The sequence below is a fragment of the Toxorhynchites rutilus genome, chromosome 2 (genome assembly GCF_029784135.1).
Source record: "Toxorhynchites rutilus septentrionalis strain SRP chromosome 2, ASM2978413v1, whole genome shotgun sequence".
In the NCBI taxonomy this organism is placed as follows: domain Eukaryota; kingdom Metazoa; phylum Arthropoda; class Insecta; order Diptera; family Culicidae; genus Toxorhynchites; species Toxorhynchites rutilus.
In genome coordinates this window covers 235,539,813-235,561,097 of record NC_073745.1, presented here as the reverse complement: position 1 = coordinate 235,561,097, position 21,285 = coordinate 235,539,813, and the positions used below count along the sequence as shown (strand labels likewise).

At 38.0% G+C, this 21,285-nt stretch overlaps 1 protein-coding gene and 1 non-coding gene across 2 annotated transcripts in view; one reads left to right on the top strand and one right to left on the bottom strand.

The window, feature by feature from the left end:
• Positions 1 to 21,285, bottom strand: part of LOC129765010 (protein FAM133-like) — a 364,726-nt gene that overhangs the window by 303,371 nt on the left and 40,070 nt on the right. The window lies entirely within an intron of this gene.
• On the top strand, positions 19,794 to 19,865 carry Trnap-ugg (transfer RNA proline (anticodon UGG)). Its single transcript has one exon. It is a non-coding gene; the product is annotated as a tRNA-Pro (tRNA).

Here is a 21,285-nt window from a genome sequence, read left to right as displayed (position 1 = left end):
ATATAAATCAAAGACATAGTCCTATGTCAAAACAACGTTTTATGAAGAAAAGTGAAAATCGTCAAAAAGTAACATGGGACAACTATGCGTAGAACGGCAGTAGACGTCATACTCAATTTGAAGTTTTGCTGTCAACAGATGTGAGGGACATTATTTTCGTATGACAAAAACATTGCCGGAAATTTAAATGAAAACCTTTTGTATATCAGATTTTACGATGTTTGACGCTGAGAAAATGTAATTAGAAACGTTACACTACCTTTATGACCAAAAAGGAACGTTCACAAGCGCACGGTTTTTTTTCAGTGCCGAACAAACAACTCATTAATGTTCCTCTCGGTTTTATTTAACCTTTGACATGTCAGCCCAGTTAGCGAGTGGAATTCGATAACTGGGTTGCTACTGTACAAGTTTGCACAATTTTACCGACATAACAGAAAATTGAAATGGACACGTCTGGTGTATGCCATCCTCAGTAGCCGCTATTTGTCAGGGGCACTGGATTGTATAGTAAATGCGTAGTATAAGATACAACGAATCGAATATGTCGCACTTCAAAGCTAGCGAAGTGCTTTCTCATCCTAAATAAAGCGTAATAACGGGGCTCTTCGTCTCCCGCAGCAGGGGAACTAAGGTCACGAAGCTAAGGTCTTGACTGATCATATAATGGTGACTTCCATGCACACATACATTCGCAGATGATGAATGTTGATAGCTAGATCGACTTCTGTTCTCACGTGGGACTTGGAAGCCACTTTTCTCTATTTCAGACACTAATCAGACGACGATTTGTGATGAATGATGGGATTTGAATACGCGACAAAGTCTTCAGATGATTCAAGTGAAATAATAATGCTCCACCATATCTCGAGCTGCAGCAACCTCCCCATCTGTTTTAAACTTGTTATTTACTTATCTGTTCGTACCTGACAAGATACACGGGTTAATTATCTTCCACTTTCGCAATCATGAATTAAATTGAAACACAATAGACGGGCAACTTCCACAGTTTCTTCCCCACAATTCATTGATTGTGATAGCAATTCCATTTCCAATCATGCCCTCTGCGGGAGAAGAAAATTCATCGATTTTCTTTTGTTGCATTTGTGCCCGGGGATGGTGGCCGACGGTTTGCCGGAATCATGAACTGCAACGTGCGCAAGGATGCTGTTGTTGCGAAATCAAACCAACAACGTTTCCTTAGCATCTGCCAGAAACACATTTTGCTTCGGGAGATAAAAGATAATGTACCTATAGGTAGGTACCGTTTTCGCAACCGCACCGCACAAACATTTATGGGCCACGTGCACACACCACGGACCAGCAGGAACTACAGGAACAATAATAGATAAATATTGCACAGTATTTTGTTGCGCTCAGTGGTTCATCTCCTGGTCGGGAGATGGCATAAACTTACTTCTGGCGTGGAGTATCCGTTTGGCGCTGTCTTCAACTCGAGTGTATATCTGAACTCGCTCTTTCGGAATTTAATGCACTTTCAATGATGATTTGTTTTGTTCCTCTCGTAGCAGCGAGTTGCAAGATATGGTTGGAGATGGTTTCATCGTTTATCTTGCTGCGCTTTTGCAATGACACGGAAAGGCATTTGTGTCTCTAGTTACGCTGTTGTATGTCGAGAGAATGTTTCGGATGAGAAGTAGTTTTTGAATAGTATTCGCTTCAAGAGCGAGTTGGGTGGGTTGATCGGAATATGAGTACACATTATTACATCATTGCGGTTGTACATTTTTTTGTGTTACGGGAAATATCACGTGTTACATTGAGATTTGCCTAAATGTTTCGATGCATAGTTATATGTCATTTTTCCTGGGACTAAATTGTTGGATTCTTTTATCAGCTCCACAAATGACAACTGTATCAATTTAATCGTGTCAACTACAGCATCGAGCCTCACTCGTGGCGCACTTGAATAATATAGCGGGTTAGACGTGCGAAGCGTATATATTTGACCCGCTCTTTTGGAAATTAAATCATAGACTAAGGGGTTAAAAAAGTTCTTAATTTAATATCAGAATAATCTCTATCTGAGTGGAATTTCCTGAAAAAATTAGTGGCATTTTACACAAAAATCAACAATGTTGTGATTCAGTGGATGGGGGCTGTCCACATACCACGTAGACAGAAGAGCACGATGTGAGACTCCTCCCTCTCCTTCCGAGGACAAATGTGGACATTGACTTTACCCCTCCCCCTGTTTTCCACATGGTCATTCTGTTAAAAAAATGTTTTTTGTTAAAAAAATATAGGTTGGTAAACGACTGCACTAAGCGTACCATCGATACTTCGCGTATCTGCAGGCATAAGTACAGTAACTCCTATTTCTACCTCCCCGTGGTGCCAGCTGAGGTACGAGTAACCATAGTGAAGATCGGGTAACCAACCCCGGTGGAATCTTGGTCGTATGCAGACAGGGAAGGGGGCCCATCCGAGCGTCTGTACTAGAGATGGGCGAGCGCTCACGAGCCGCTCATTTGAGCCGGTACGTCAGAAAGGGCGTACGATCCACGGTTCTTTAAAAATGAGCCGCGGCTCTCAAATGAACGGCTCTTATACGTACGGCTCTTGAATGAACCACGGTACAAAAAGACCCACGGTTCTTTTATGAGCCGTGGCACTTTTTGAACCGCGGTTCATTTAAGAGCCGTTCATTTGAGAACCACGGTTCAAAAAAGAACTGCGGTTCATACAAGAACCGTGTTTCTTTTAAGAGCCGGCTTATTGATAAAGAACAGTGAATCGTACGCTCGTTCTGACGAACCGGCAGTGTGGCTTGCGGCAGTGTGGAAGAAATATATGTTTCCCATGCTGCTTTTTAAGCGGTTTCATTTAACTGCTTGTATGTTTGTAAATTTTGGCGGATTACATATTTTCTCGAAACCCCATAAATATGGGTATCTAATGAAAGGACTTGACTAGTAGGACACAGTTATTTATGTAAAATGGAAATCCACGATGGCGGCCGTCATAAAATGACAGACTACTAATTTCGTCAAAACCCCATCAATATTGGTATCAAATGAAAGGCTTGCCTAGTAGATCACAGTTATTTATGAAAAACGAGCTGACCCGGCAAACTTAGTCCCGCTCAAAATTTGTTAGTTGTTATCAATACTTTCAAACATTCACGTTTTCTTCTTCTTCTTCTTCTTCAATGGCACTATCGTTCCTAGAGGAACTTCGCCGTCTCAACGAAGTATTACTTGCGTCATTTTTATTAGCACTTAGTTGAGATTTCTATGCCAAATAACACGCCTTGAATGCATTCTGAGTGGCAAGCTCTAGAATACGCGTGATCACAGTGCAAGTCGGAGGAAATTTCTTTGACGAAAAATTCCCCCGACCAGAACGGGAATCGAACCCGAACACCCGGCATGTTAGTTATGACGCTAACCACTCGGCCAAGGGAGCACACGTTTTCTTACTATGAGCAAATTCATGGGTCCAATCGCAGAACTGTTCATTGATTGATCTTCTAATCGACACCGTTGAATATCAGATTATTTTCAGACACAATTCTCGTTCAAGATTTTTCAACCACTTGCAAATAACATGTTTCTCCGTGACATAGAATAAATGTTTATGCAGATGTTTTATACAGAAAATATGATAGAATAAAGACAGCCCTAAATCGGACAATTCTCGCGTAACTTTTGAAAAAGTCCTATGTAACAAATGTAAACAAATCGAGTTAATGGATGCACGCTATTAGTTTTCAATCATTGAATGTATTACAAAAACAATCGTTCACGTATCTATCTTCTTCATCTTTTTATCGCCGATACAATATCCAATATCCAATGTACAGATTCGGATTTTAAGCGCCCGGTTGTTACTTCGGACGCTTCTTTCCTCCGACGCCCGAAACGTCCGAAGTAACAAAGCAGTCAAAACAATACGAAGTCGTACTTCGGTCGTTTCGAGTTTTTGTTTCATACAGGTGTTGTTACGGATTTCAGTGCAATTCGACGAGTGATAACAATAATAATCTGCCTTTAGAATGAAATGCTGTTATTTGGATTGTTGTTTAGTAGTTAGTTTCAAATTCTTATCGTGCAAGGTAATATGTACAATTTGCAAATGCGGGTAGTCAAAACGTCCAATGTAACATTTTTTGCTCCTAGTCTTCAACTTTAATCTCAAATCACGGAACAACAGTTACGATTGGTTTTTCAGAGTTATTCTTGACTGCTAGCGGTGAAAGGAGCAATAAAGATCGAAAGCTTTTAAGACAATTCGCGGAATAATGTTTGGGTTTTCAACTTCGTTTTTCTCGAGTTGACGAAAATGTAACATTGGACCTTTTCAAAAGTTACGCGAGAATTCCTTTTTCGAGTTCTGATCTTATCAACACATCCGGCAATCCTTTTTTTTGTATAGATAGAAGAAGATATAGGAGTGCGTTTCATCACATTAAAATCCGTTTCCAGTTTCGAACAAATATCAATTTCGCTAGCGCATACATGAAATGGACTAAGAACACTTGTCACTATGTAATTGTAGAACATATGGGAATTTAATTTTCAGAATTTTCACTTTTTCCTTCAGAGTTTTCCGAAAATTTTCAATTGTCATGTTTGAATGAAAAATTGATGGTTGAAATATTTGTAATATTTTTATGGGACCCCTCTCCATTCCAGAGGAGAGAGAGTGTCACACCATTATAGAAACATTTCTCATACTCAAAAACCCTCACATCCCAAATTGTGCTTGATTAGTTTTAGAGTTATGCAGAAATTTGTGTTTCATTTGTATGGCAGCCCCTCCTTAGAAAAGGGGTGGAGAGTCTAACTATCATAGAAACATTTATTGCACCCTAAAACCTCAATATGCCCAATTTGGTTTCATTTGCTTGATTAATTCTTGAGTAATGCAGAAGTTTGTGTTATGTGATATGTATTTTTTTTTCAGAACCCCTCAATATGGGCATCTAATGAAAAGACTTGACTAGTAGAACATAGTTATTTATGTGAAATGGAAATCCAAGATGGCGGCCGTTACAAAATGGCAGACAACTAATTTCGTCAAAACCCCATCAATATGGGTATCAAATGGAAGGGCTTGACTAGTAGACCACAGTTATTTATGAAAAATGTAAATCCAAAATGGCCGCCACCTCAACATGGCGAAATATGTATTTTTTTTTCAAAACCCTCTCGATATGGGTATCTAATGAAAGTACTTGTCTAGTAGGACACAGTTATTTATGTAAAATAGAAATCCAATATGGCGGCCGTTATAAAATGACAGACTACATATTTTGCCAAAACCTCATCAATATGGGTATCAAATGAAAGGACTTGACCAGTAGAACACTGTTATTCGTGAAAAATGTAAATCCAAAATGGCGACCGTTACGGGGAGAAAACTGTGTCGTTATCGAAAACTGCTATATTCTCCCGACTGATAATTCGACATGATCAACATTATATGAATCAAGTGAAATCAGTTCTAGTGATTGTAAAAAAGCTCTGTATGAATTGATTTCGGAGCTGGTAAAGCGATCTACAAATCTTGAGTCAGACGAATTAGTAGCCTAATAAATACTGCTAGATCCTCGCTTCAAGCAGCAAGGTTTTGGGGATAACAGAAAGTACAACTATGCACACCAGTCGTTGATAAGGATGCTAAAAATGACATCCATGGAATACACACCTACGAAACTACCACAAATCGTTGGTGATGAAGCGCTGTCATCTGAATGGGAGGAGTTTGATGCAATGGTTGGCAATCTACGATCCTCACATGATCCAAAAGCTGCTGCAACATCTATTGTGGATCCACATTTGCTGAGACTAAGCGACCCCTCGTTTTGGTGGAATGAAAGGAAATCTATCTCTCCGCGGCTCTATCTTTTTTTTTTTTTTGAAAATATTATGTATTCCGGCGACTTCAGTACCATGTGAGCGAGTTGTTCCGAAAGCAAGACAAGTTTGCAGTGAAAGATGTAGTCGACTTTCATCAGATAACATTGAAAAGATAATGTTTATAAATAAAGAAAATAAAAAGATCATTGTGATGGAAATATATCAAAGAAAACCTTCAGTAAAGAAATATTTTTACTTTCTCTGCACTGATTATTGTTTTAAACCTTATTTTTTACGTCTTCCATTCTTTACATATCCGAATAAACCAATTCTTGAAAAGAGCCGTCGAGCCGCCTAAATGAACCGGCTCTTTACATTGAGCGCACGGCTCTGAGCCGCTCACTGAAATGAACCGTTTTGCCCATCTCTAGTCTGTACACCATGGAGGTGCGGCTTAAAACAGCGTCTGATCCCCATGTCAGGGGCGACTTATCACTGTCTTCGTGCCAGCGGGGACTCTAAAAAGAGGTGTGCACGACGGTCCTCCGGCGAGACAGTGGATTGGTGCAGGCCCTGCAAGCCATCCATAAAAATAAAACGCTCAGGAAAATTCACAAAGAAATTCGAGACAGGACAATCGAACTAGACCCACGCTAAGAACACGGACTAGAGATTGGAAACTCGGAACATGGAACTGCAAGTCTCTCAATATTCTCGCGAGTACCAGAATTCTTTCGGAAATATTGAAAGCCCGCAATTCAACATCGTAGCGCTGCAGGAGATATGCTGGAAAGGTTGGATGGTGCGATGGTTCCATGGTGGGTATACCATCTACCAGAGCTGCGGCAACATATAGAACGATATAGACTGGAGCGAAGGCAGCAAACACATCCCTTTCGGGAAATAAGCGTCGCCTGGAAGAGAAAAAGTGTGAGGAGATGGAACTGCTTTATCGTTCTCGAGAATCGCGGAAGTTCTTCAAGAAACTAAACGCCTCGCACAAAGGCTTTGTGCAGTGAACAACGATGACGTACCACCCACGACGATGGGTGAAGTTACGAAGGCTAATACTCAGCTCAAGAACCACAAAGCAACTGGTAAGGATGGCCTCGTAGCGGAGCTCTTCAAGGGAGGTCCGGGAAAACTTGTAGAGTGTATGCACCGGTTGATAGTCAGGATCTGGGACACAGAACACCTACCGGAGGAGTGAATGGGCGGAGTAATCTGCCCCATCTATAAAAAAGGCGACAAGCTGGATTGTGAGAATTATCGTGCCATTACAATCCTGAATGGTGCCTGCAAAATTTTGTCTCAGATCCTCCTCTCCCACCGTCTATCGCCAATAGTAGGGGAAAAGGGGGGAATTTGGACAACCTAAGCAAATCGCCTAATAGTATTATATATTAAATTTTCATTACAAAAACAAAATCCATTTTATGTGTGATATTTTTTTCAAAGAAGCCTATCTTATTGGCTTCAATTTAACATATCGATCATCTGAATCGGTACACTAGTTCAAAAGTCAGGAATTAAAAAAAAATCATTTTTGGAAAAAGGGGAGAAATAGATTTTCCGAGCTACCGGTTAATTTTGAAAAATCATGACTTAGAAAAGAAAAAGAACACATCTCTGATTTTTGGATATTTTATGTAAAAAATTCTCAACTTTCAAGAAAAAATATTTAAAAAATATATAGTTGTCTGCGAGATCATGTGAACTATAAAAAACAAATACTATCAATAATTACGATATCAAAAAGCTTTCAAAAAAGCTAATTGGCTTTAAATTCATATATCGGTCATCTAAATCGGTTCAGTAGTTCAAAAGTTATGAATTTTTGAAAGTTTTAGAGAAAATGGGGAAAAGTTGATATTTTTGGACCAGCCTAAAATGGAAATGAGCCCCTCAATGAAAAAAGAAAAAAAAATACGGGTCTAATTAATGTTTTGCGATAAAAAATCCAAGCTACCACTTTTCATGAAAATCTGAGAACCACTATATCGGTTTGACATGGAATGGCTACATACACACATCTATTACCATTTTGCACTGTCCTCCAAACAAAGTCTTCTGTTAATGTTATTGGCCTCGAAAAGGGACGATTGCTTGGTGAGGTGCAGTTGCAGTTGTGTTGCGTGGATGCCATCTTTTGTGGAGATATGTTCGCGACTGGAACACGCATTCGAGCAGAAGAATAATTTTCCTTGTGAGACGGCGATGATGGCCCAAACATACACACACATGCGCAAATACATGCTTAAACACGCTCACGCTGCCGGCGGCGAAGGGGAGTTAATCAAAGCTGTATAATAGTACAATCAAATGCGTTCTCCCGGTAGGGAGCGCCGCCTGATGATCTAGGCTTGTGCGAGTTATAGATGATAAGCGCCTGAGTGAACGTGTTAAATAACTACGAAGTCAAAACAGAGGGTCTGTTTGGGATCACCTTTTTGAGGTCGGTCCAGGACCACACCGGCTTTTTTACGCCGTGTACTACAGGTAACAAGAAATTCCATTTGTATAGCTTGTTTTCATGATCAGATCAGAAACAATCTAAATTTCTTAGTTGTGTCATTTTTTGATATTTAAAATGAACATTTAAATCATTTTCCGTACAGGTCGAAAATCTATCGTTCCTTTTTTAGGCTTTGAAAACACGCTTCAAAACGGTAGAAAGAATAGAGCAGGAAAAAAGGTCACCATAGAACCAAATTGTGACATCCTCTATTTGACACAACTAAAATTCGGTAGCTAGCGTCATTCTCGAGATCCAAAATCGGTTTAGGACAACCGGTTGGATTAGGGCTATCTTCACCTAGTTTTCTGTCATTTTCATGAGATTCAATCGTTGGATTCTTTTATCAATCCCACAAACGACAGCTGCATCAATTTAGAACAAAAAGTTCTGGAAACAATGGTGGCATGTAGAAAAGTAGCGATAAATGAGGTACAGTACCAAACATGTGAAGTAAACCTTATGGGAACTAAATCACGTGATTTTGTGACGTCTGATCGGTTGAAAAGTTGAGCCCTGCAGTAATTGTTTCCAAAGCATATTACCTAGGTGCGTTAAACTCGTTACTTCTCATACTCCTCATTTTTATCAAAACAAGAACAGAGTCTCATTCACCCAATCAAAATAGTTTTCTCTACGCAACACTTGGTTATGTTTCTCGTTGTATTATAGTATAATTTTCATTGCAAGCAGTTTCGTCATTCGTGCCTTTACTCTAATTGAATTTCGTTTTGTAATCAAATGAAACCAGTCCAAATTGTGATAATATCTTAATTCTCGGGCAAAATTAATTAGTTTTCCATTTCCAGCATCGTCTCGTTCGTGCTGTAAATTAAATTGAATATTGTTACTTCCCCCCAGGAAATCGTTTGATTGAAAGCAAAAGTGAGGCAGACTTTTTTTTGCAACCTCAAATGAAGTGAAAAGCTCTTCTTATGGGCGTTTACGGTGGAAAGATATAATTCTTTAAAAAATACTCTTAAAGTCGATTTTGTTAAAGGCTTCAAAAAGCTCGGATCGAGTTGATTCACACCATGAATTAGCTACTTATCAGATTTTATCAAATTAGTTTCTCCGCTTCGTTTTCCACCATCCAGATTCCATTGCTTCCTAAGAATTTGCCAGGAGATTCCTACAATGTACAATGTTTGGGGATCTTCGAGCGGCGAAACACGGTAACAACAACAAAAAACATGAACAATTTAGCTCAAATTTCGTTTTCGTGGAACGGAACAGAAAACAATCGAAAGCTCTGTAGCGAAAAGGCCACAAAGTTCACGAGAATACGATAAATTTTGCCCAACAAAGCACGAAAGATGCGTAGGCGTATCTCACCTGCACACATCAACAAACAAAAAAAAATAAATGAAAGGAAGAAATATAAACGGAGAACATTTGATACAGTATGTGCGTGGCGATGTCTGCAAACTTCCATTCACACAGGCGGAGAAGAAAAATTATACACCTGATTAGAGAGAGTAAAGCGGGTGGAAAAACGACCGTTGTGTCTTCACATTACCAGCACTTGTTTGATTAATGCTTTGTAGGTGGGATGTTTTCCCTGGCATTATTTATCAGGCAATGGTCCGTGTGTGTCTGCAAACTAGATGAATGGGAAACTAGGAAGAAGATAATCTAACACATAAACACTGAGTAGCAGTTAATTATAAGTCTGCTGTCTACCGGCACAATACTGAAATCCTTCCTGATCGATCGATTGGGATCGTCCCTCCCAACGCAATTTTAACTCGCTTGCCTGAGGCTAGCGAAAATCAACTTAATCCGAGTATTTGAAGCACGAAATTGGATCTACACGATGCGGATCGGGGAAAAAAATATGAACTGGTGATGTGGATATAACGCGGCACGACAACTACTGCCTGATTTCAGGGATGTAGAAGCGTGAGGGGTGTTTATTTAAAATCAACTTGTTACGCATCCCACATTAGAGAAGTAATATGATTAGGATGGCTATACGCTTCACATAGATTAGGAAATCCGTAATTAAGACGGGTATCAAAAGTAGGAATACCACTTCTTATGAATCAGAGACTTTTATGCAGGATAAATCAGAAATATTATCAATTTTCTCAAAAGCGGCAGCAGTGTCTGATTTCAACAAAATACACTACGCCCACTCATGGAATGAAAACTTCCAGATTTACACAGTTTTGACACATCTAACCACTCTATAGTCGCGCACTGGTCTCACGGACCGAAAAATCAATAATCCGTTGATATCAACATTATGGGCCCTATTATATAAATCGAATCGAGAAGCCGATACAATCACTACCACTATCACACCGAGCAAAATTTCGTATTTTGTAAATCGAGATAATCTCTTACCGAGCTTGAACTTCACGTGTTGCAAATTACAAATATATAAGCGTTTTTGAAACATTTCTCAAAGAAAAATATCAGGAGTCTCTCGGGGGCAGTCATCGAGTGAAGACCTGTTTCTCGATCGCTCTGCGCTCTTTGGCTCCCATACAAATGAAACACAAATTTTTGCATTACTCGAGAATTTATCAAGAAAATGAAACCAAATTTGGCAAGTGGAGGTTTTAGGGTGCATTAAATGTTTCTATGGTGGTTAGACACTCCTCTCCCCTCTGTAAAGGGAGGGGGTGGTGGGTGACGGTGAAAAAGTATTTCTCCTTTGTGTGCACAGTTTGAATGTGTTGGTTTTGTTCATTGTGCTGGATGAGATTTAATTTATGTGTATAAACTATAGGTTTGCGAGAAAGGACATGCTAAATTTCAAAATCCGACCATGTCCATTCTGTTTCTTGGCCTAAAAAAATGACCTGTGCCAAGTTTCAGCTCAATCGGACATGATTTAGAGGTGCCTCAAAGCGCTCAAAGTTTCGATTTTTTGATCATCGAAAATTTTGCAAGAGCACATGAAATTTGGAAAATCGAATTTTTTTTTCGATGCCAAATGACTTAAAAATACATAAAACGTCTAGATCTGGTGTTATCTCGAAAAAAAAAATTTGGCCAAAAATCGGCTTATTGAGATTTAGCCTGAGTGACCAAAAAATCAAAACTTTGAGTGCTTTGAGGCACCCCTAAATCATGTCCGATTTAGCTAAAATTTAGCACAGGTCATTTTTTGGGCCAATAAACAAAATGTGTATGAAGAATAAACAAAATATGGTCGGATTTTGACATTCGATTATGAATTTTTTTTCCATACATCCATTGCCACTCTAATGTCTATATTACCCGCATCGAAAAAATGTCTACTTTTGGTGCGTTTTATTTTCAGTAAATAAATGAAAAACCACATTTTTGAAAAACATTAGTCCGATTATTTCGAAAAACAGTACAGGGAAACCTTTTTTGTGCGGTATTTTTTGTGCGATTTTTTTGTGATTTGTTTTGTGCGATTCTCTGTTCTTGTGCGGTTTTCTTGTGCCATTTTTTGTCCGGTATATGAAAAGAAGCATATTTGACGAAGTTATTCCATTTAGTTTTTTTCGATGTGCGATATGCATTTCATTGCGAAAAAAGCATATCTGCGTCTGAATTTTCCACTTCTTAAACCATTCCCGTTCTTCCATCAAATGCTCTTAGTTGCGCATGACATGATTTCTAATAGCAACAAGTTTCAACATGCAACTAAAAGCACAACACAGCCACGCGCAACCAAAAAGGCAAACTGTCCCATCGCAAAGCAGGAAAACAAAAGAAAATCGAACGGTAAACGGCGTGGATTCAGGTTATTTCCTTAGGGAAACTTTTTTTATGCCGCACAAAAACAGCTTTTTTTCAAATTGTGTACCGAACACGATTTTTTGAAGCTACTGGTGAAGTTTTAAACGATCTTTTTATGCGATTTTTTTGTACAGTCCCTATCCCCCGCACAAAAATGGTTTGCCTATATATGGAATTGTAAGAAACTGCATTCATGTTTTGGGAAACATGACTTTTCAAAGATACAATTTATTGGGTTAGATTGCACCAAGTCAGGAAAGAAAACACGATATGGTTGTGGTTGACTTTTTGCTGCAAAACATTTTATTAGAATTTGGTGGGATTTCATCTCATGTGACTCACAATTTTGGTGAAGCTATTACAAAGAAAAGATCCTATCAGGACGACCAGTTAGCTTTAGTTTTTTACCCACTCTAGAATTGATTATATGTATATATTATATTATTTCAACTTAAATATGGAATTCAATTTGACTCACGTAATTCAGAATATTTTTAAATTTATGATTTCACTTTGAATTATTTAGATAATAGAAAACTTTTGATACGATTCTTCTTTTGATCGACAATTTTTATCCTTTTCAATTCTTTTCTGTTTTGTATCTTCAGTTTGACGTTTTGTTTTCTAATTTTTCTTTGGTTTTTGTGGCCTGTCGAAGAGTGCGTTGCGGAATCGAATCTTCACTGGATAGAGCGGCTGTAGTGTTATCGGTATCGGGTTTTTGCCGTCACACAATTGAAGTTCTTCTTAACATGTCCGTCTGTCCCTCACTTCCCCTAAGCATTTTCAACACACAAGAGTGGTTCAAGACTTACAAATGTTAATGTAGGTAAATGTAAATATGAAGTTAAAAGTAAGTTAATATAATATTATGTAGAAAATATATGAGTATTTTTTATGCTAAGATAATTGATTTGTTCTGCAAATATATTTTCGATAGTAGGGTAACACGGGGTGAGTTGGACATACGGGGTGATTTTGACCACCCCTTTATCTCAAAAAGTACGGCTCAACTTGGATTTTTTTAAATGCAATCTCCTTTTATTGTTGAACCGTGTGTAACTAACGTTAAAAAAAACTTTGGTAAAATTCGATAGGTGGAAGCATGGTAGCATGAAGCACTTTGAATGTTAAAAAATTGTGAATTTTCCGATCAGGGGTTTAAGATTTTTCCCGCTGAACAAACTTTTCGTGTATTGTGCAGTAAAGCTCTGTTCGCCTTCAGAAGAGGAACAATTTGATGCAACGAAACTGTAAGTTTGATAATAATCAATTAAATTAATTGAATCTTAATTTTTGCATGTTGTGTGGGGTGACATGGACACGTTTTTGTGGGGTGAATTGGTCCTGCAGGTTTGAGGCTTTTCTTTGGTCTAATTGATTCCAGATGCCGCTGAAATACAAAAAGAGGATGGACAGACAACGTTGGAAGAAGAAGTAGCTTGAAAGAGCGACGCAGGCCATCGAGAACGGATTTTCTTTGACCAAGCATCGAAAGTATTTGAAAATGCTCGAACAACAGTGAAAAGATCCATGCAAAATTCGAGATGGTCTCAATCCAATTTTTCTGGTCTGGAATCTGGTCAAGACACCTGATATCGATCCCAGAACACTGTTACTGATTCTAACATTATCTCAAAATACTTTACATAAACAAAAGTATGTTTTTTTCGATGAAATACACACTGTTTCTATTCTTCGTGCCGGAATTTTGGAGGAACGGAACGTTAATTTTCATGTTTTTAGTGAAAATTGTGAATGTTTCGCTGCCGTTGAGGAACGGTTTATGATAATCATATTCGGTAAGGCCATAGGATTTCATCACAGACAATAGTTTCAACTGCTTCGAGTATCTCCAATTATTCATGATATTTTAATTAGTTCTTTAGTGTTTAACCATGATATATTTATATTATTGTTGTTCACTAGAAGTGCTTGATGTTCAAGTGCAACTAATCGCCAACGAGGAGTCACAGAGGTTTCATTTTACGTATTTGTATTTGCGAAGTGTTTTCCGATGCCGCAGATTTTGTGCCTCCTCGCGCTCAAATTGAGTGCCTTGCGATGGAAAAAATGTTGCCACATCCTGCTTGAAGAAAATAGTTTTTCTGAATGAAGAATCAGCTGTGTTTTTGTAGTGGGCCCAAAAAACCTGCAGCCTTATATTTTCTTACTAAAATTCAAACCAGCGGATCAACATGATTTTTATTTAATTTGATTTATTTTTTGATTTTTAATCTTATTTTTAATTACTTAGTCTGAATTAAATTTTATATCTTCTTCTTCTTCTTCTTCAATTGCACTAACGTTCCTAGAGGAACTTCGCCGTCTCAACGTAGTATTACTTGCGTCATTTTTATTAGTACTTAGTTGAGATTTCTATGCCAAATAACACGCCTTGAATGCATTCTGAGTGGCAAGCTCTAGAATACGCGTGATCACAGTGCAAGTCGGAGGAAATTTCTTTGACGAAAAATTCCCCCAGACCAGAACGGGAATCGAACCCGAACACCCGGCATGTTAGTTATTACGCTAACCACTCGGCCAAGGGTGCACCAAATTTTATATATAACATATTAATAAAAATCAAATTTAATTGAAATTTGCTGTAGAATTGTTATAAGAATTATTAAATCCAATATTTATTAATCCATTATTTGTCCATAATGCAATATTAAAAGGATCATCTAATATAATACTTTTTATTTTTGTATAAAGTGCAAAAAAATATTCAATATAAAATTGTATGTTTTATTAAATGAATGTTTTCCACATACTCGAGTTGATATCAGTCTGAACTTAGGGTCATGTGAGAGAGCCGCTCACATGGGTCAAGCTCTTTCTTTCTGTGTTTCTCTGTGTACTTTACATAATAGTAATAGTAATAGTAATAGTAATAGTAATAGTAATAGTAATAGTAATAGTAATAGTAATAGTAATAGTAATAGTAATAGTAATAGTAATAGTAATAGTAATAGTAATAGTAATAGTAATAGTAATAGTAATAGTAATAGTAATAGTAATAGTAATAGTAATAGTAATAGTAATAGTAATAGTAATAGTAATAGTAATAGTAATAGTAATCGTAATAGTAATAGTAAAAGTGATAGTAATAGTAACAGTAACAGTAACAGTAACAGTAACAGTAACAGTAATAGTAATAGTAATAGTAATAGTAATAGTAATAGTAATAGTAATAGTTATAGTTATAGTAATATTAATAGTAATAGTAATGGAGTAATCCCTTGGTTTAACTATCATTTCATATGAGAACTACATTTGAATTATAACATAATCGGCAAAAATCTGACAACACTACTCACTATCGGTTGTGTTTAACGTTTGCTTAGCATGAGCACGTAGAATTTACCCCTTTATCAATATTTAAATTTCTCCCGTGTTTCATCACTTCTCATCATCGTTAACAGTTCACTGTGATTGCTTGGTAGGTGTTTCGCAGTTGACTATAAATTTAATCAGGCGTAATGTAATTTTCGCTCAAAAAATTACAAAATAAAGTGGCCGAAATTTGAATCCAACTTGTTCCCTACGATTCATATTTCGGACAGTTGAAATTGATGATAATACAATGTGAGTTTTCAGGCTTATTATGGATGTAAAGCGTAGATTCATATAACGCAACATATTTTAAAACCTTGTATAAATAATACACATGTTTTTCAGCTTCAGACCATCAGATAGATATGAGGGAAGTTGGAATTAGTGGACAATGTGCAACTGGATGAACTTCTAACAGAAGAAACCTTGAATCCTCCCTATGTTGCCGTGTATCCTGGTAATTCATCAACTCATGGTAAGGGTAAGCCTTACGTTACTCCTGTAGTGACCACAAGCGAGTCCTGGGGCATGTTGTATAAAGAAGTGGAACCTGCGGAAAAGTTGATTGAAATGACGAAGCGCCAAAAAAACATGAGGAAAAGAAAAGGAAAACTGAGTTGAAACGGGAAGAAAAAGAGATCCAAACATCAGCTAAGCTGAGAAAACAGGAAGAATGGATGGAGCCGGAAGAAAAACTTGAAGAATTGAAAAAGACAAAAACAAGCTGCAAGTTTAATTCAGTTTAAGAAAGAGAAATTGGTACAAATAGATAATGGCAAAATAGATGTGATATGTAACAAAAATTAAGAATCAAGATTCATACTCCGATGCCTTCAAATATTTTATTACTTTGGACAACAAATAACATGAATTCAAATATATAATTATCATTGAAGCAATATAAGCCTTACGGTATTTTAAACCATGAAGCAACAATGAAACATGAATAAACGGCAAGCATTATGGGGAAAATAGAAAATATCATAAAAGAGGTTGTTGAAAACTATTTCAAGCCAATTAAAAAATCAAATGGTTAAAGTTCTATTACAATTTAACCAGCCATCAATGGTTGTAGTCATTTTTTATGGGGAAATGAAAATGCTTCCATTATTTATCAATTAAAACCACTTACGGGTTAAGGATCCTAATGTATCATCCTAAACAAATCATAGAGAATTTCCGATTCAATTTATATGCAAATTATTAAAACTCGTTCGTAGCAAAAATAGTTATTTCATAAATTTCATAAAAACGTGCCCTGTTTTCTGAATTGCCATCATTACTGAATGATGATGTCCTACGTCAAAAAGCGCCGACGGATCCCTCTTCACCAGGGATGCCAGATGTAAAAATATGTTTTCATTCTGAAAGCTTTTGACTTTCTGCAAAGACATTCAATTTCGAGGAGATATTTTGAAGACAATTTAAGGGATGTGAAAACTTGTATGTGTTTTCGTTTCGAAAATAAAGTTAATCAATCCTGGAGATGGAGAAGAGTATCGGTTCACGATAGACGTACGCGTTGAAGCTTCTCTTTAATCTCTGAATTTCAGTCGTGAACAGTGAATTTGGTTATCGAAAAGTGTGCACAGTTTCGAAGAACTGGTTTTCCTGTCGCAGTGAAGCCGAAATCAACGATATTCGTTGAATTTCGGCAATATTTACGGAAACATATTGTTGCCGGCTTCGTTTGTGCTGATAGCTATTACAAATGTGTTAGTGGCAGTATGATTATTTCTGCCTTCTGTATAAGTATCTCAATTTTGTTTTCATGAGTGCGATGTACTAGTGTGTGTGTTTGCCTAGTTGAAAAAGCGCAAAAGTGATAGTGAAAATGAATTTTGTGTTACTTTGGGCAACATGATGCCCGCGCAGTTTGCTAGTGAAATATAAGTTGATTTAGTTTGGGAAAATAGAGGTGTCACCAATTGATATTTTGAGTTTTGGTGAACAAATTATAATTTTCAATAGAATTTCTGTCCTTGATTTTTAAACTGATCCACAATTTTCGTTTTAATTTTTTAATATTAATTTTTGGTTTTTAATGGTTTTCAGAGGTGTTGGAATGTTTAATTCAGAAATATAGAATTTGTCCGTTTATTGTGAAGGGGTTCTCCAAGTTACCTTCTATGGTCACCCTTTGATATCTTTGATATTCTTCTACCCCACCGTGTTCATACATTTGATTTGGGGCATTTCTTACCGACAAATGATTAAGAGTTCGCGATTATAGAATCACATCACTTACCGCAGTGAATCCCGATTCTCGACCTTTCCCTCTAACAATCATCCCTCCCGTGTGAATCGCTAGGGAACCACGTTATAGAGGCGACCCTTCTGGCCCTTGGACGGCGATTATCATACTAACATTCCTTCCCTCCCCCTGGTGACTGTAAGAACGTGGCCGGCGTCGTTGTTGACCATTTAAAGCTCGAATCACCGAAAATTGCACAACGAGAATGATTTGCTAGTCCCAAGCGTCATTCTGTGTGTTCTTTGTGCAATTTGGTTGGTTCAGGTCAATCACGGAGAGCAACTACGATGTGTACAGTCTACCCAAGCTCAAGCTCAAGCTCAAAATAAAGTTAATCAATCCAGACATCTTCTCAGTGCCACGACAATTTTCATATCCATTTGTAACATTGGGCTCTGAACTCAGTCTCAGTCAGACCAACATTTCAAAAAACAAAATTCCTATTTCACAAATATCCTTGCCAAATGGTTTAGAGGTTTATCATTTAGAACATAACGCTCTCGAAAACCTCGGAGACACAGGACACATTTGGCAACCAATGTAATTAAAGTAGAATAACAATTCTAGCTAAATATTGTTACGACAAAACATTTCCTCGTGCCGGTCTCGAATAAGGTCGCAGTAAATGTAATTGAAAGTCGTTCTTATGTCCCTTGAGTTGATTTCTTTTTTCCGCCAACCGGCTTCTAAAGTTTTCGCTTTGTAATGTTGGCTAACTTTAACTTCGGTGCGAAATGAGTCTACGGGGGGAAGGACAAGAGAGGAGCAAATTGCAATTTAAATAATTCCAATTCGCTTTAGCTGGTCCTGCTGTTGATGCAGCACCAATAACGGACACTATTCGTTACAGTCACTGATTACTGTTTAACTGATTGGACCCGGTTGGGCCATATCATGGAAGCAATTGAAAATATTCACACAACCAGATAGGGTAAAAATTGTAACCTCTCCACGCGTGATATCCCTCCAGGGAGGGCAGATAGAGGTTGTGGCAAAAGTGATTATTTGGGTGGAGTTTTTAAACTTTGCGCACTGAATATTTAATCAGTGGCTGCTGACGGGCAATAAAAGCGGTTCAATTGCTGCTGGCACGTGTGATTATCGCAGCAGGTGTATCCAACGGATTTTCATAACTAATTTGGTATGTTTCGGTTGTCCAACCTGACAACTGTTTATTTTCCTGTACCTCGTTGGCCATATTCGTGTATACCGGACCAATCGGACAGTCACTTTTTTGCATGTTTGTTTATTTTTCTTTCAACCATTTAATCAAATATAAAATCACCAATATTCAGTTATGTCGATAGGGGGTGATGTACTATTTATCAGTTTGAACAACACCCTAGATGCAAAAAAAAACACTACTGATGCGCGACATGCTTGTACATCGATAAATACATGAAAACACTAATTATTATCATCATCCAATTTACATACGATAAAATTTCGTGTGTTGGTATGATGATTCCTCATCTATCTTTCCCGTAGGAGAGTCGTACCGATAGCGTATTGCGATAATGAAATAAACCTAGAACAAAACAAAATCAAATTATATTTAGACATGGTTTATTGAATAACTTTGAATCGATACTTCAAAGAAATTTTACTTGATCTTGCCAAACTATTACATCCTATCTGTGAGTAATTAATTTCAGCCAAACTATTTGGAACGTCACAATGCATCGGAAATATCTTCGTCATCCCATATGGTCAGTTCAGGGGGATTATCCAGTCCATCGAAGGCTATAAACACCTCTTTCTGTTATTCATGGAGAAAATAATTCACCCGTCAGTTCACATATGAGTAGATGCTTGCGGCATACCCTTTTGGACAGGTCGCTGATTTATTCCATCGGGAAAAATATTGTTTACCTTGCCAAACATGTCAACGCGGTCGCGCTATCCGCTGGAGAATATAAATGACAATAATAAAATGACTTTTTTGAGATGAGAGCGCAATGATGGATCCATTTTGATGGTTGCAGTTTCTGCATCGTTATTATTTTATCAATCTTTTTTTTTTTTGACATTAACACAAATTTGTGCGTTTAGTTTGTAGATTAATAAACAAAGTTAAACGTGCTCAAAACTAAATGTTAACAGCTAATATTGCAGATGTGATGCGACTCTTTCCGTCGGCTCAATGGTCTAGGGGTATGATTTTCGCTTTGGGTGCGAGAGGTCCCGGGTTCAAATCCCGGTTGAGCCCGGATTTTCCTTTTTAATTGTCTCTCACTTGTCAATTCGACAAAACAAGTCACAGGTACATGTGCCTTTAAAAGGGCATTTAAAAGGACACCTAAAAGGCATTTAAAGTCAGGTTGGGAATCAAGACTGATTCTTACACAGCTAATTGTTCGTAAATTCTATTTTTTGTGACAATTTGTGAAACAAAACTAAAATATACTAAACTCAAATATGCTATTGAATATAGAAAGTTTGACAATTTTGGTGACATTCACACAGAGTTACGCTACAAATTAAAATTTTTCCAATTGAAAGCTGCTTTGGGGCCTGCTGATTTGGTGGAGATTGATTTTCTTCCCTAAATCACCATATCACCACTAGACGTCAAAACTGTTCATAAGACATCGCGGATCTTGATTTGTCAACTTTTTAATATGATATAATATCGCCTCAATTACGATCTAATATGATTTACCGTTTTACGATTTTCCACATAATGTAAAGGGTGTGTCACATCAAATTGCATCACGGAAAAAACGCTGTAGAAATTCGCCCAGTAGACCGATCCTTTTGAAAATTTTAGACAGTAAAATAAAAACTATTAAACAACTTTTGGCATTTTCTTTTTATTCATACTTCGAGCCCAAGCCCGTATGCTCGCACCTTCCTCTTTACCCCGTCCATAAGGTTCTGTACAACGTCAGGTTGTAGTTTTTTTTTTGAACAGAAATCCATTTTCTCTTGAAGTCCGCCTCCGATTTGACAACTTTTGGGTTCTTCCGGAGGGCCTGCTTTATAATCGCCCAATATTTCTCTATTGTGCGAAGCTCCGGCGCGTTGGGCGGGTTCATTTCCTTTGGCACGAAGGTGACCCCGTTGGCTTCGTACCACTCCAACACGTTCTTTGAATAGTTGCACGAAGCGAGATCCGGCCAGAAGATGGTCGGGCCCTCGTGCTGCTTCAATAGTGGTAGTAAGCGCTTCTGTAGGCACTCCTTAAGGTAAACCTGTCCGTTTACCGTGCCGGTCATCACGAAGGGGGCGCTCCGCTTTCCGCAAGAGCAGATCGCTTGCCACACCATGTACTTTTTGGCAAACTTGGATAGTTTCTGCTTGCGAATCTCCTCCGGAACGCTGAATTTGTCCTCTGCGGAGAAGAACAACAGGCCCGGCAGCTGACGAAAGTCCGCTTTGACGTAGGTTTCGTCGTCCATTACCAGGCAATGCGGCTTCGTCAGCATTTCTGTGTAAAGCTTCCGGGCTCGCGTCTTCACCACCATATTTTGCCTTTCGTCGCGGTTAGGAGCCTTCTGAACCTTGTATGTACGCAGGCCCTCCCGCTGCTTGGTCCGCTGGACGAATGAACTTGACAAATTCAGCTTATTGGCGACATCCCGGACCGAACTTCTCGGATCACGTCTAAACTGCTTAACTACGCGCTT